Genomic DNA, 12,602 nt, shown 5'->3' on the forward strand with positions numbered 1-12,602 from the left:
CCTCTCCTGATGGGTCTGAGGACCACAATTGCACTTTAGGTGAGTTTTCGGGCCACTGGTCCTACCTTCCCTGACCGAGCAATGGGACAGTGAGGAAATGATGGAGGGATTGGCCCTTCCTCCACGGGTTAAGGACTCTTTCTGGTCTAACATGTTCTGAGGACAGAGACTGAGCCAAGGCATGGCTGTGAATGCCCAGGACACCTGGAGGTTCTAATACCAATGGAATGGGGCCTCAGGTGTCACATTGGTGTGGGGTGGTGGACGAGCAGGGACAGAAGGCCCCTAAATATTTCAGTGGGCCGAGCAGACCTAGAGAAGACACAGGATCAGGGCGCCTGGGCAGCTCCATTGTTTCAGGGACTGACTTGGGTCGGGTCTTGATCTCAGGCTCTGGAGATGGATCCAGGCCCTCACTGGGTTTCTGATAACTGGAGTGTCTCCATCTCCCTCTGTCCTTCCTGCAGCTCAGGTGATCACATTCCTTCATACACACACACACACTCTCTCCCATAAATAATTGGCCTTTTTTTTCAATAGAAGAATCACCTGGTTCCCAAGGTGAAAAGAAATTCACCTCCCAAACCTTCGATGGCAGTTAATTGGGGGCACTGCCACGAACACATGGAATGGAAGTGTTCAGATGGGCAGCTTCCCATCGAGAAGAGGAGAATGTGTTTTCCCAATGAATTTGGACTTAACTATGGCCTCCTTTGCTGTCACAATGGGCATTCAGATATGAGAGAGGGAAGCCCACTTTCCTGACGCTTTTGCCCCTGCGTGCTCCATGGTGCATTCCACTGGACCTAAATCGGGAGAGGTCCTGTCCCTGCTTTTGGTCCCACAGGGGATTTGGAGAGACTTAATGATAGTGTCAACAAGAGTCCTTCCTTAAGGGCGGCCTTCCTCAGAGCGGGGATGTGGCTTGGCCAGGAGAGCGTAGGCAGGAAGGAGGAAAGAGAAGTGACAGGGGGAAATGTGTTTGGCACCACTGTCCTGAAGCTCACTAAGGCCTCTTGGTAAGATGGTACAGGGAGGACGCCTAGGTCAGGTGAATAGGACTCTCTTTTTTCTTTTCCCTCAGGCTACCCGAACCCCATCCCCGAAGCAGACTGACTTGTCCCTCCAGAACGTGGGACTGATGGAGGCCAGTCATGACCAGCTTGGGCCCGACACTCCCTTGAGACCCCAGAAAGGCAAGAAGCCAAAGACAGCAGGACTGGCCCTCAGAGTACCCAGACCAGAGGAGGAGGATCGCAGGGTGAGTGGGGAGGCTGGCATGGGTTTTGAAGCAGGAGCTCTGCCAGGAGTCTTGAGACAGGCTTGGCTCCCATAAGATCGTGGCCCGGACTCAGTAGTCCATCGTGACATGGGCAGGAAATCCCCCAGGCTACACACTGGGACACTCAGAGGCTCTGAGCATCGGCCCCAGGGTAACATAAGATCAGATCGAGCCTTGTGTTTGTCCCGAATCTTAATGATGTTTCCACCTGTCTTCAACCTTACACCACCAATCCCTCTTCACCTTCCCTCCCTTCCATGAGATGGGGAGCAAGCATCCAGAGGTCTTCACTGTACTGACACCTCACTAGCCAGATAGGATGTCCCCTGTCCTCATCCCATGTGCTACTCCATGAGGATGGCCTCCAATTCGTGTGCTTGGCAGGTTCACTGGCATTTGAGAAGATGCACTGACCCCTGCCCCTTCCTCCCCCAGGTAAAGTGCAGGGACTGTGGGGCCTTTGGACACAAGGCATCAAGCACCAGATGCCCCATAAAACACTGGGGCATGACCCTCGTTCCCGTGGCCTTGGGCTCCAGAAGGCTGAAGGAGAATGTGGAGCCATGGAGTCAGTGGGACCAGTGGCACCAGGCGGGGCTGTTGGACCAGGCTGAGAGGGAGAAGGCAGAGAGATGAAGGTGAAGAACGGGGCTTGTGACCCAATCGCCATGGCTGATATGACAGACCCCGAGTTCGTGTGCATCCACAGTGTGCAGGGCGGCTGCGGGCAGAGCCAGGCTGGGTGAGGCAGGCAGAGGAGCTCCCAGACTAACAGGGTCCACATTTGGGTGATGGAGCTGTCCCTGCTGATTTGGTGTGGGGTTTGTGGCTGGACAAGTGTCCCTGCACCAGTGAATGTAATGGAGCTTGGCACATGCCAAGGCAGACCCTTTCAGACTCTGCGTGTAAGAAACTGTCTGGACGACCTGGTGGGCCACTGTAATCAAGGTGGGGCAGAGGTGGGCGTAGAGTGGCTGAGGAGGGAAAGGACCAGGTTGGCCCAAGCCCAGAGCAGGTGTCCGCCTGGAAGCCAGGGAATGGAGTTCCTTCTCCTTTCCCTGCTGATATTTCTCGTGCAGGCAAGAAGCCGAGCAGAGGAAGGGCCTGCTCCACAGGTTCCCCAGGCGACCCCAGGAGGGGCAGAAGCGCACCTGGAAGGAAGACACGGAATCTTGTGACTATGTGAGGGTGAGTGTGCACTGCGTCCCAGGCTGTGCCCTTGGAGACTAGCTGGGCTCCATGGACCTCCTGGGGGAGGCGGGGCTCCACTTCCTTTCTGACCAGTGGCAGTTGAGCAGCGTGGATTTGAACGCAGTTTTCCCTTGGTGCCCATGATGTTGCCTTATGCCTGGTATTTGGGCGAACACTGGCTGTTTGACGTGTGAAGGTCATTGGCGGGCACTCCTGGAGCACATACCAACCTCAGAGAAGAACAGGCCGCTGTCCTTTGTGACACATCATCCCACACTGCCCATCCCCACTCAGGAGCTCCCACCATGACTCTCCAGCTGCAGGACTCCTATCGCCTCATGAGCAGAGAGGATGGAAGCGCTGGTCCAATGGAGGAAGCATCGCAGTGAGGCAGGACTTTGCGTGTCCCCCCCATGTCTCAAGGGTATCAACAGCATCCTGTCAGGCCTTTGTTTGGACGAGCCCTGCAGCCAGATTCCCTACTCCTAGGTCAACAGATCCCAACTCTTTCTTTCCCTGTTCCGGGGGAGGGGGTGGTTACTAAGGTCGTGGCCTTTTGTTGGTTTCTTTCTTTCCTGAATGTTCATTTTGTCTTGGTGCCGGGGCCAAACCCATGGAGTCCCATGTGTTCTCTTTTCCCACAGCGTCCACACATGCCGATACCCGTCTACACCACCAGGAGGCCTTCTATCCCTGAGCCTGCCCTGCCGATGGAACCACGTACTCAGCCCCCTGACATAAGACTCTGGTCCCATTCCACATCTCATCTCAGAAGCCTTCAAGTTAGCCTCAGCCGAGCTGGTGGACCTCCTGGTGCCTAGGAAGTGCCAATCGCTGACACCCCTCAGCCGGCTCGCCAACCCTGTGTCAGGGCTGATAGCCTGGTTGTGCAGCAGAGAGCCAAGAGGCCCTGCAGAGTCTCCCTCGAGGGTCCCCAGGCTGGCTCCAAGGGCCATGGGCTGGGACATACCCAGGCACCACCCAAGTATCCTGAGGAGAACACCCGTCCCGCTGTCAGCAACGCATTGGCAGACAATTCCCAAATGCCCCTCCAGACTCCAGGCAAGAAATGTACCCAGATGCCCCTAGAGATTTCCCAGAACCCCTGAAAGAAACCGTGATGGAGCCCCAGCCAGCACACCTCCGGGATCATCGAGGAAGCCCCTGTGGGGATTTCGGGGAGTCTGTGTCCTCCAGGAAGCAGATGTGCCCATGGATGCACAGCCGGGCCCTGGCAGCCCAGGAAGACACCTGCCCTCCGTCCAAGCAAGGGCCCCCAGCCCACACCTGCCACACCTCACCTGGAGACACTGCAGCTGTGCACCGAGCCCCCACGGCTGCCCTCTGCGTGGTCCCCCACTCAGCCCCTGAGAATGGTCTTCACCAGATTGGACAGAAGCTGCTGGAGCTCCCGGTTCCTTGCAGCTCCCTCATTCCTTACTCCCGAGAAGCCAGGCCCTGCTCAGGGCCCTCCTGCCCCCCACATGTCAGACGGAGCCTGTGTCTGTGGCCCCTGGAGTGTCCTCCACGGTGACCTACAGGTGTCCTCATCCTCAGAAGACAGTGAGAGCGAATGAGCCAGCTCCTGGCCTCGGACATTATCCTCCACCCCAAGCACCCTGAGGGGGTGACTGCGGACCTGAGGACGTGGCCCCTCCTGGACTCATATGGGGAATCAGCACTTGCTCAGCTCCTTTGCATGGGAATCCTGGGTCCACAGCCTGCTGCCTCTCATGCTCCTGGGGCCGTGCACAGACACCAAACCCCAAAACACACCTTGCATTTTCCTTACGGAAATCCATGCACTATGGCAAAGGCCACTCTTCCCTCTGGGATGTCAATTTTCTCTTCTGCAAATAGATTCTCCAAGAAATGGAGGGAATTTCGAATGAGCACTTGTCACTCCAATGGAAATAGAACTCAGACTTTAAGCTCTCATTGGCGTACACAAGTCTGCGTTTGGGTTATCAGCTTTGAACAGCTGCTGTGGGCCCTGCAAATGGACACTGTGTTTTCTCCTGAGATGAGTTTTTCTTGACTCAGTGGTGGTAGCTTTGCCGAAACTGTGATTGTCGATATTTAACCCAGGCTGTTCATTTATTCTTTAGTGTTATTTAGAATTGTGTGTAGTGTTTTTCTGTTAATAAAATATTAGCACAAATGAATAGTGTGCATGTTATTCTTTTGATCTTGTTTTGTGGGGTTTTTATTGCTCAGCATTTCTGAACCTCTCCATAGTTATATTAATTCCTCCAGCCATAATTACTTGAGAGGAGACAGCAGCTTGATAGGTTCAGGGGACACGTAGACATTGAGGGTCTCCTGCACACCCAGTGTTCTGCGTGAAGTACTACCCAGGCAACGTGGATCCCTGAGCATCCAGTGTGGGTACCATGTGCTCCACATGGTGCCTCGGTCACATGTGGTCTGTAATGGGATGAGTTGACAGTTTCATTCTTTATATATCCTGAAACCCACTTCCATGTTGGATCATGATGCTTCCTTTCAGAGGCCTGACCATGGAGATTTATTTCCCTCCAGATGATTTCCTAAGAAGGCAATGTTTGACTAGTGGGCATGTAATGGTCCAAATAGCACGAGACCCAGGACTGGGTAGTTCCCTCTGACTGTCTCTCTTTCTCTCTCTGTCCCTCATTCTCAGGCATATCTCTGAAGGGGGCTAAAGGAAACAAAACAATACAACACCATGTGATACCAAACCAAATGAAACTCAGCAAAACCAAACCAACCCAAACGAAACCAAACCAAAGCACATCCATAGTTGTGTCGTGAGGATTTGTTTTTTAGGAAAAACAACTGACTGCTCTTTCCTCACTCCAGAGCTCCTGTTCAAGGGTGTTCCCTCTCTCTGTGCATATGGAGGGTAGAGGAGCTCCTCGATGTGCACACTAGGCTCTTAAAAGTCAGAGGGCAGTAGAGAAGCCACGGTGTGGGATCCTTCTCCCACCCTCAAGCCCTAAGTAACTCCCATTCATGCAATCATTATGTGACCCGGGTCAGAGTCTGATCCGTGGAGCCTCAGGCCCCTGTCTCATTCCATGAAAGCTGCCCTATTGCTACCTCATGGCTTCTGAGGAAAATGCAGCTTCCTGGGCACTCAAGGGATGCATGCCACAACAGAAATATGAGGATCCCAGAGGTCCAAGGGTAGGAAGGCCTATCCTCACAGGTGATATCAGGAGTGGAGCTAGTGAAGTAGCCTAAGGATTCTTGGTCCTGCAGGTATATAGGGCACAGGGGTGAGGAGGCAGGCAGGCTTGAGCAAAGGGCCTTCAGGCTGGGCTCTCCAGCAGAACTGGCACTTCATGTCCTTGGAGGGGATTTAGTCCATGTGCCCAAGGAGACCAGGGAGAAAGGCTAGCGGAAGAAGGTCTGAGCAGGCCTGTGCTCTCCCCTCTAGTCACTTCACGTGTCTTTTGCTTCCCTGCCATCAAAACACCAAACCAAAGCAAAGCAGACCAAATCTATCTTCCCAATGGAAAATCCACTCTCATCCAGATATGGAGGAAGACAGAGTTATCTGGACAAGCTGGCATAGGTTATGGATATACCATGAGCCTGAGACACTAAATCTCAAATTGTCAAGAAGCAAAACTTATATATGGAGAACAATAAAATTCATTCCAGTGACAAGAAGCCAAACATAAAGAATGTATCTATAAAATATGAGTGTAAAAAATTGAAGTTACCAAATGTTTTAAAATCAAAGAGTTGAGAAAACATGAAACCAGTGGAAAAGGGGAAAAAGACAAAAAAGCATCATGGAATTTTAAACTGCAGATATAGGAATCATTAGATGAACAGTCAAATTCTCTATACTGTGTTGTCCCACACCTGGAATATGCAGCCCTTTGATGTCCATACACATGGTGTTCATGGCATCTTGGGAGTTGATCTCCCGGGGAGGGGCCTGCTGCACTGATGCTCAGGGTCTGTTCCTGGTCCGGTTTACACGTCCCGTTGCCTCGGGGCTGGGCTCACTGTGAGCTCTTTCTGGTTTTCCTGTGTGGCTTTGTTCCCTGAAAGCCCCTGTGCCTCTTTAGGAGACCAACACGAAATGGCTGGAATCTGATCTCCAGCCTGAGAGCAGAAAGATCAGGGTCCCGCTCTTCAGTAAGCACTCAGGGCCAAGCAGGAGTCACTGGGGTGTGCCAGATGCTGCAGATGCCTGTGGTGGGCGCCCAGACCAGTCTGCCAGGAGAAGAGAGAGGGTTGCCCTGTTACTGTTCCTTCCAGGGTCTGCACTGAGACCTGTCCCCCGGTGGTGCACCTACACTCTCTGCCTCTCCCAGGGGAAGGGGCAGTGTCCCCACTTCCCTGTCCTTTGCAGGATTCCCATGTGGAGAGTGGTCAGCCGATTAGGCAAAGTGGTTCCAGTTTTAGGGCCAACTGAGCTGAGAGGCCCCTCGCACTCTTGTTGGCCATGACCAGTGTCCACACCCCAAGGCTTGGGAACTCCACCCCCATGGGCACCCCCATTCTTTCTGGGCTCTGAGAATTCTTAGACACTGTGTCGAGAGTAGTGTCTGCCCATTTCACCACCTGAGCTCATTTCAGGCAAGGTTGTGTCTCACCGGATCAGATATCCAAAGCAGATTGCAATGTGGGATCTGTGGCCCTTCCCTTTCCCGATTCTGGGGTGCGTAAACTGCCCGCCCTGCCATTCACCTGATATATCAATTTGGATTCACGTCTCGAATCTCCCACCTTGCAGAGGGTGGTCGCTTTCTACTGAAGAGTTCCAGCAATTCTTTTATTAAATATCAGGTGGGATTCCTAGCTGTTCACAACGATCGGATAGCATCTACCTACCATCAAGGATCCAGCTGAGCGGAGGTCCCTAGTTTTTGGCAATCTTGCCCCTTCACTATCTTATTTCTTTGCAATTGTAATTTTGCCAGTGTTTTGCACAGTTGACCTCACTGAATTTTTAAATATATTTATTCTTGCGATAACAATAATCAATTATCTCAGGTTCCTCGGGGAGTTGGTACATACACAATGCCTAATATATTCAGTAAGTTAATATGAAAATACAAGTATTGTGATGAATCAATTTTGAGTTTATGATGTGCATAGGAACAGGGTTAGAGGATGACAATACCTTAGTTCAAATTCAACAGTAGATACGGATGCATTTATGGGAAGCCGGAATGCCCACTGTCCTCCTAATTTCTGTCAAATGCACCGAGTCCTATTTGGGAATTTTCAAATCGGATATAGAATACGCTTCTTGCTCAAATGTTGTTTAACTGATGTAGCAGGATCTGATGACTCTACCTTTGCTTATTTAATAGAGGATGCTCAGGCATAGCTGGTGGTTTTCCTATCCTGAGGAATCCACACACATGTAGAGAAAGTATCCTCTTCTCTTTTATAACATAAAATAAATATGTGTCATTTGCTTCAAAAAGTTAAAATACATTGGAACCAGATCTATTGAGGTATGAATACATGTGGAAAACCATTTGACTTTCTAAGACAGCATTTATAATCATTCCTTTATGTATGGATGTGTGTATTCTTTGAATATCTGCATGTGTTGGGGGTTTGTTTCAGGAAAGAGGGTCTACCTGGAGGAAGAGCAGACCTTGCCCATCCCACACCCCTGTCCTCCAAAGCCCCAACTGCCCTGAAAATTCTAGTGATGAGTGACCTGTCACTCTTCCTGAAATTTTCTCTCTCCGACAACAATCATGTCTAAGTCGAGTTGTGACTCAGCCCGGGCTGTGGATCTCCTCCTAAATAGTTCCCTCTGTGCCCTGAAATCCTGTGTCAGTCATTCTGGCCGGAGCCGCTTTGGAAAACCAACCATCCTCTACAGCCCTGGATCCAGGAATTCTAGATGAATGAAGACTGACAAGTATTTTTGGAATTAAAGGGTTTAAATTCACAAAGTGGAGTTAGATTTTGAATGACTACATCCAATGAAGTGTCTTTTATTGTTTATTTTATCTAAACTGACAAGAATCTTAAGTGAAATATCAATAGGGCAGGACACATGAATGATGATGGAAAAAGCCACAGAAAAATCCACATATGCAAGTCAATCTGTGAAAATTTTGGTATCCAAACCCCCGCTGGATTAACATCTGCATTCACACACACACACACACACACACACACACTATCACACTCACACTATGAACACCCACAGAATCATCCATTCAGCTCCCTGCACGCTGTGGCCAGCATCTCCTGCATGACCTTCTCCCACCTGTGCTACCCACACCTGAGCAAGTCCACCCACCTATTCCCATTCCATAGGGGAGGTCACAGGAAGGATCCTTGCACCGTGAGCTCAGACCAGCAGAGGGCGACGCTGGCCAGCCTAAGTTGTTCCTAGGCTTCCAGGAGGACCCCACTTTGTGCAGCTGCTCAGGCTGGCAGGTGTGCAGCTCCACACTTTGGGCTGCAGCGTGTGCATTTGCTAGAGCTGCAGAGGCACGATGAGTATTGACAGAAGGTCTGGGGACGTGGTTCCCACCTTACAACTCTAGTGTTGCCACAGCTGGACACTGCCTGCTGAGGAAAGGTGAAAAATCCTTCCTGTGCTGTGCTTCCAGTGCTCCGCAGTCCTTGCTCATCCCCTTGCAGCCCCTGCACCTGGGGAAACCATGGCTTTCATTGGAAGCCTGGAGGCCCTACTGGGAGGTAAATATTGGTTTAGAAAAGAGTAGATCAGGTTGTGACCCTGTAAGTGCCAGGAAGTTTCTGATAATATTGCCCTGCGAGTAAGGGGTCCTCCTGCTTCACCCCCGGCCAGGACCTTCCAAGCAGGGAAGGAGGGCTGAGGAATAGCTCTCAAGAGCAATGTTACTCCGTATCTATTTCTCCATCGACTGTGTGTCCATCTATCGCTGACGAGCCTCCCTGTCATCCATCTCTCCTCCATCATCTCTCCATCCTACACCTAGAAATTTCTCATTCCTCACAATTCATAAATTCACTTTCACATAATAGGAGATGAGATGACTTTCCTGCCGCTCTGCACCTGATTTCACAGAAACTACTAAGGCAGGACTGTCTTGGCCCAGTACATGGTAGTTTTTAAACGTAACTGTCTTGTGTTTTCAAATGACTTAGCCTGTGAATAAATCCAGCAAAAATGACATTGGCACAGGCATGTTGACTCCTCTCTCTCCTAGAAAGTCCTGCTTGCAAGGCTGCTGCTTCCTGGTGAATAGCTCCATGTCCAAGAGAAGAGAAAAAGGAAACACAGGAGCCCCCATTTGGACAAACACCACAATGTCCTCCATTAACCTGGTCATGAATATGTCTGCACATGGCCTGGCCCAGAGCCTGATCCTTTGTCCTCCTGAGCGCTTGCCCCATGGCCCATAGCCTTCCCCATCACTGTGACAGTCAGCACACACGAGCTGCACTGGAGCTTCAGTTCTGTGAAAGCAAGCATTCCAGAAGAAAGGACAACCACCCCCTTCTGGACTCATCTAAATAGCACATGAGATAGTGAACATGCGTGTCAACATAAATATCATTTAATTTGGAAAAATGTGTGTGGTGTCAGTCTTCTTGGATGTGTAACTCATGAATCGAAGGGTGAGGAAAAGATCGGTTTTCTGAAATAGCTGCAGTTTTGAACACCTGACCCAGGGTCACGGGGCACAGAGGGTCCCATTCGGGAGCAAATCCACAACCCCAGACTCAGAATCACAACAGGAGACCAGACGACACCTTCTGCAGGGTTTGCCTTGGATTCAGGAGCCTAGGATCCTGGGAAGCTGTTGTCCATCCCTGCCCGGGGGGACTGTCATCTTCTGGGCCTCCAGAATGAGGGTACCGGTGCCCACGTGTGTGCACAGAAGACCTCGTGGACCTGGACGCATGTACACACCAAGGAAGAACGTGTGGGTGGAGGTATGTCCTGCAGGTGACACCCAACTCCAAGTTCATAGATATGAGGCCAGAGTGGCCTGGGGACATCTGGGGGAAGCACCTGCTAGGATATTCCCTGTCCCACAGGCAAGACGCAGACCATCCCCGACAGGCACAACGGCTTCTCTGGGGTCAAACCGGGGAAGACTGGAGATTCGTGTCTGAACCCAGGTGTGTGTCCAGGCTGGGGCCCTGGGGGCACAGAGTCCTTCCCTGGGGCCTGTCGATAGGGGTGCGGTTGTGTCCCTGTGTACAAAGGCCATTGCCTGCGGGGAAGGGGGAAGCATTGGCAGCATGATCGCTGCCCCTGCAGCTTCCTCCAGGAGTGGGTCAGGGAGGTGGTCCCAGGCAGTGAGGTCACTTCCGTGTCACAGAGCCCGACAGAACTCGGAACCCCCATAACCAGGCACCCGCATCCAGTGCAGCCCCAGCTCAGGCTCACTTGGCTGGAGACATCTGCTACTGGAGGATGTTCTCTTGCTGCCAGCCCACCTCTGGGGGCTCTGGCTCCCAGGAACCCCAGGGGTGCGGCTTGACCATTGCTGTAGGCATTGGTTCCAACATAGATACCAAGGCATCAGGGCAGTGATCAGGAGGCGCCGTCAGGTAACACAGTGCAGGCCAGGCCAGGCCCCCTGTGCCACCATCCTGCGAGCCCCATTCCTTCCTCCTCAGTTTCAGGGAACCAGGGATGTGTGGGCAGGTCCCATGCAGGCTGGGGGATGCTGCAGGGCGGCAGGTTCCCCGGGGATCCCTTCAGGGTCACCCTGATGTCACGGTGGGCAGGGGGGGAAACAGGGTTCCTGAGGTCCTCTACCCGCCCCAGAGTCACTCCGAGGCCCTGCAGCCGCATCCCTTTGCTGTCCCCGGGGACGGTGGTTGCCACCTGCGCTGTGGTGTGTCTGGTTGGAGGCAGCTGGGGATGCGGCCCAGCCGAGGGGGCCAGACCGGGCGCTGAGGCCTCCTGCCTGGCTGCCGGGCACTGTCTCCACAGAGCTCCACCCGGGACGTGGGGCGCGAGCGGGAGGAAGGGGTCATCTGCTCCACCGCCTCCAGGAGCAGGGAGGTGCCCTGCACAGCTAATGGAGGCCAGCGCGTGCTCAAGGTGAGTGCAGGGGCTGGGACCCTTGACACCCGGGCCCCGATGCGGCAGGAAGGGCACCGGGTCCCAGAAGCCAGCCTGCTACCCCCTGGGGCCCCCGACACTCCTGCTCCCACAGGAGTCTGATCCCCCCTCCCCACACCTGCCCCCATGGTCCCTGCCCCAGCCTGGGCCAGATGCAGAGTCCCTGTGCACAGATGTGTGGGAACATCAGAATAGAGCCCTCAGGGGAGGCCTGGTCGCCCGGGGGTTAGCGCCTGCCTTCCCCCAGGCCTGATCTCCGAGGCCCAGGATCGAGCCCCGCCTGGGCTCACTGCAAGGTGCTGCTTCTCCCTCTGTGTGGTTGCCTCTCTCGGTCTCTCTCTCTGTGTCTCTTGAGGTCCTTGTATTGATCCAAATATTTTGAACATTTATCCTCTGAGATTGTTTCTTTATTGCATAGTTGGTCCTGTTTGTGTAAGAGACAGGCAGGGAGCTTGAGTGGGAGAGGGAGCCCCAGCTCCTCAAGCCCACGGGGGCCCCAGCGCAGGGCCTACCGGGGCGGGATCCCAGGCCTCCCGGCGGCTCCCTGCAGGCTGCACGTCCCCTCTGTCCCACCTCAGGGTTCAGGGGCCTCGGCCTGGAGGGGGCATCGGATCTTCCCGAAGAAGCTCAGCCAGACGGAGCTGCTGGAGTACAAAGTCCGACAACTGCTGCTCGCCTTGCAGTGCAGGGATGTCATCTACATCTTTAGCTTTTTGGAAGATTACCATGAATTCGCCACCACGGACGAGGTGCTGGACCTGCTGTTCACCGAGTAGCACCTGCCCCTCCGCAGCCCAGGGCTGTGCCACCTGCTGCTGGGGAGGCTGGGGATGGTGTGAGCTTCCCGGCCTCGGGCTGCTCCCCCGCCTGGAGCAGGGTCCCCCAGGGCCTAGGGGGGTCCTGAGAGGCAGCCCTGGGGCCTGCCTGTGGCGGGTCAGCCAGAGGGGCTGTGCCTGTGCTCAGCAGCCATCCTCCTCCCCGTGACCAGGCCTTTGCCTCCTCCCCCCCGTCACCAGAGTCCTGAGCGGCCTGTTTCCCCATTGAAAGGGAGGTTTCAGAGTCCATCGGGGGTCTGTGTCCTGGGGG

At 53.4% G+C, this 12,602-nt stretch overlaps 2 long non-coding RNA genes across 2 annotated transcripts; one reads left to right on the forward strand and one right to left on the reverse strand.

The window, feature by feature from the left end:
- Positions 1 to 9,977: 9,977 nt before the first annotated feature.
- LOC119878497 lies at positions 9,978 to 11,174 on the reverse strand. The gene is made up of 2 exons (XR_005386954.1): positions 10,452 to 11,174; positions 9,978 to 10,331 (listed from the first exon to the last, which is right to left on the reverse strand). It is a non-coding gene; the product is annotated as an uncharacterized LOC119878497 (long non-coding RNA).
- LOC119878496 lies at positions 10,792 to 12,308 on the forward strand. The gene is made up of 3 exons (XR_005386953.1): positions 10,792 to 10,996; positions 11,385 to 11,495; positions 12,095 to 12,308. It is a non-coding gene; the product is annotated as an uncharacterized LOC119878496 (long non-coding RNA).
- The last annotated feature ends 294 nt before the right edge of the window (positions 12,309 to 12,602 follow it).

Source organism: Canis lupus, unplaced genomic scaffold, assembly GCF_011100685.1.
Source record: "Canis lupus familiaris isolate Mischka breed German Shepherd unplaced genomic scaffold, alternate assembly UU_Cfam_GSD_1.0 chrUn_S1665H1859, whole genome shotgun sequence".
Taxonomy (NCBI): domain Eukaryota; kingdom Metazoa; phylum Chordata; class Mammalia; order Carnivora; family Canidae; genus Canis; species Canis lupus.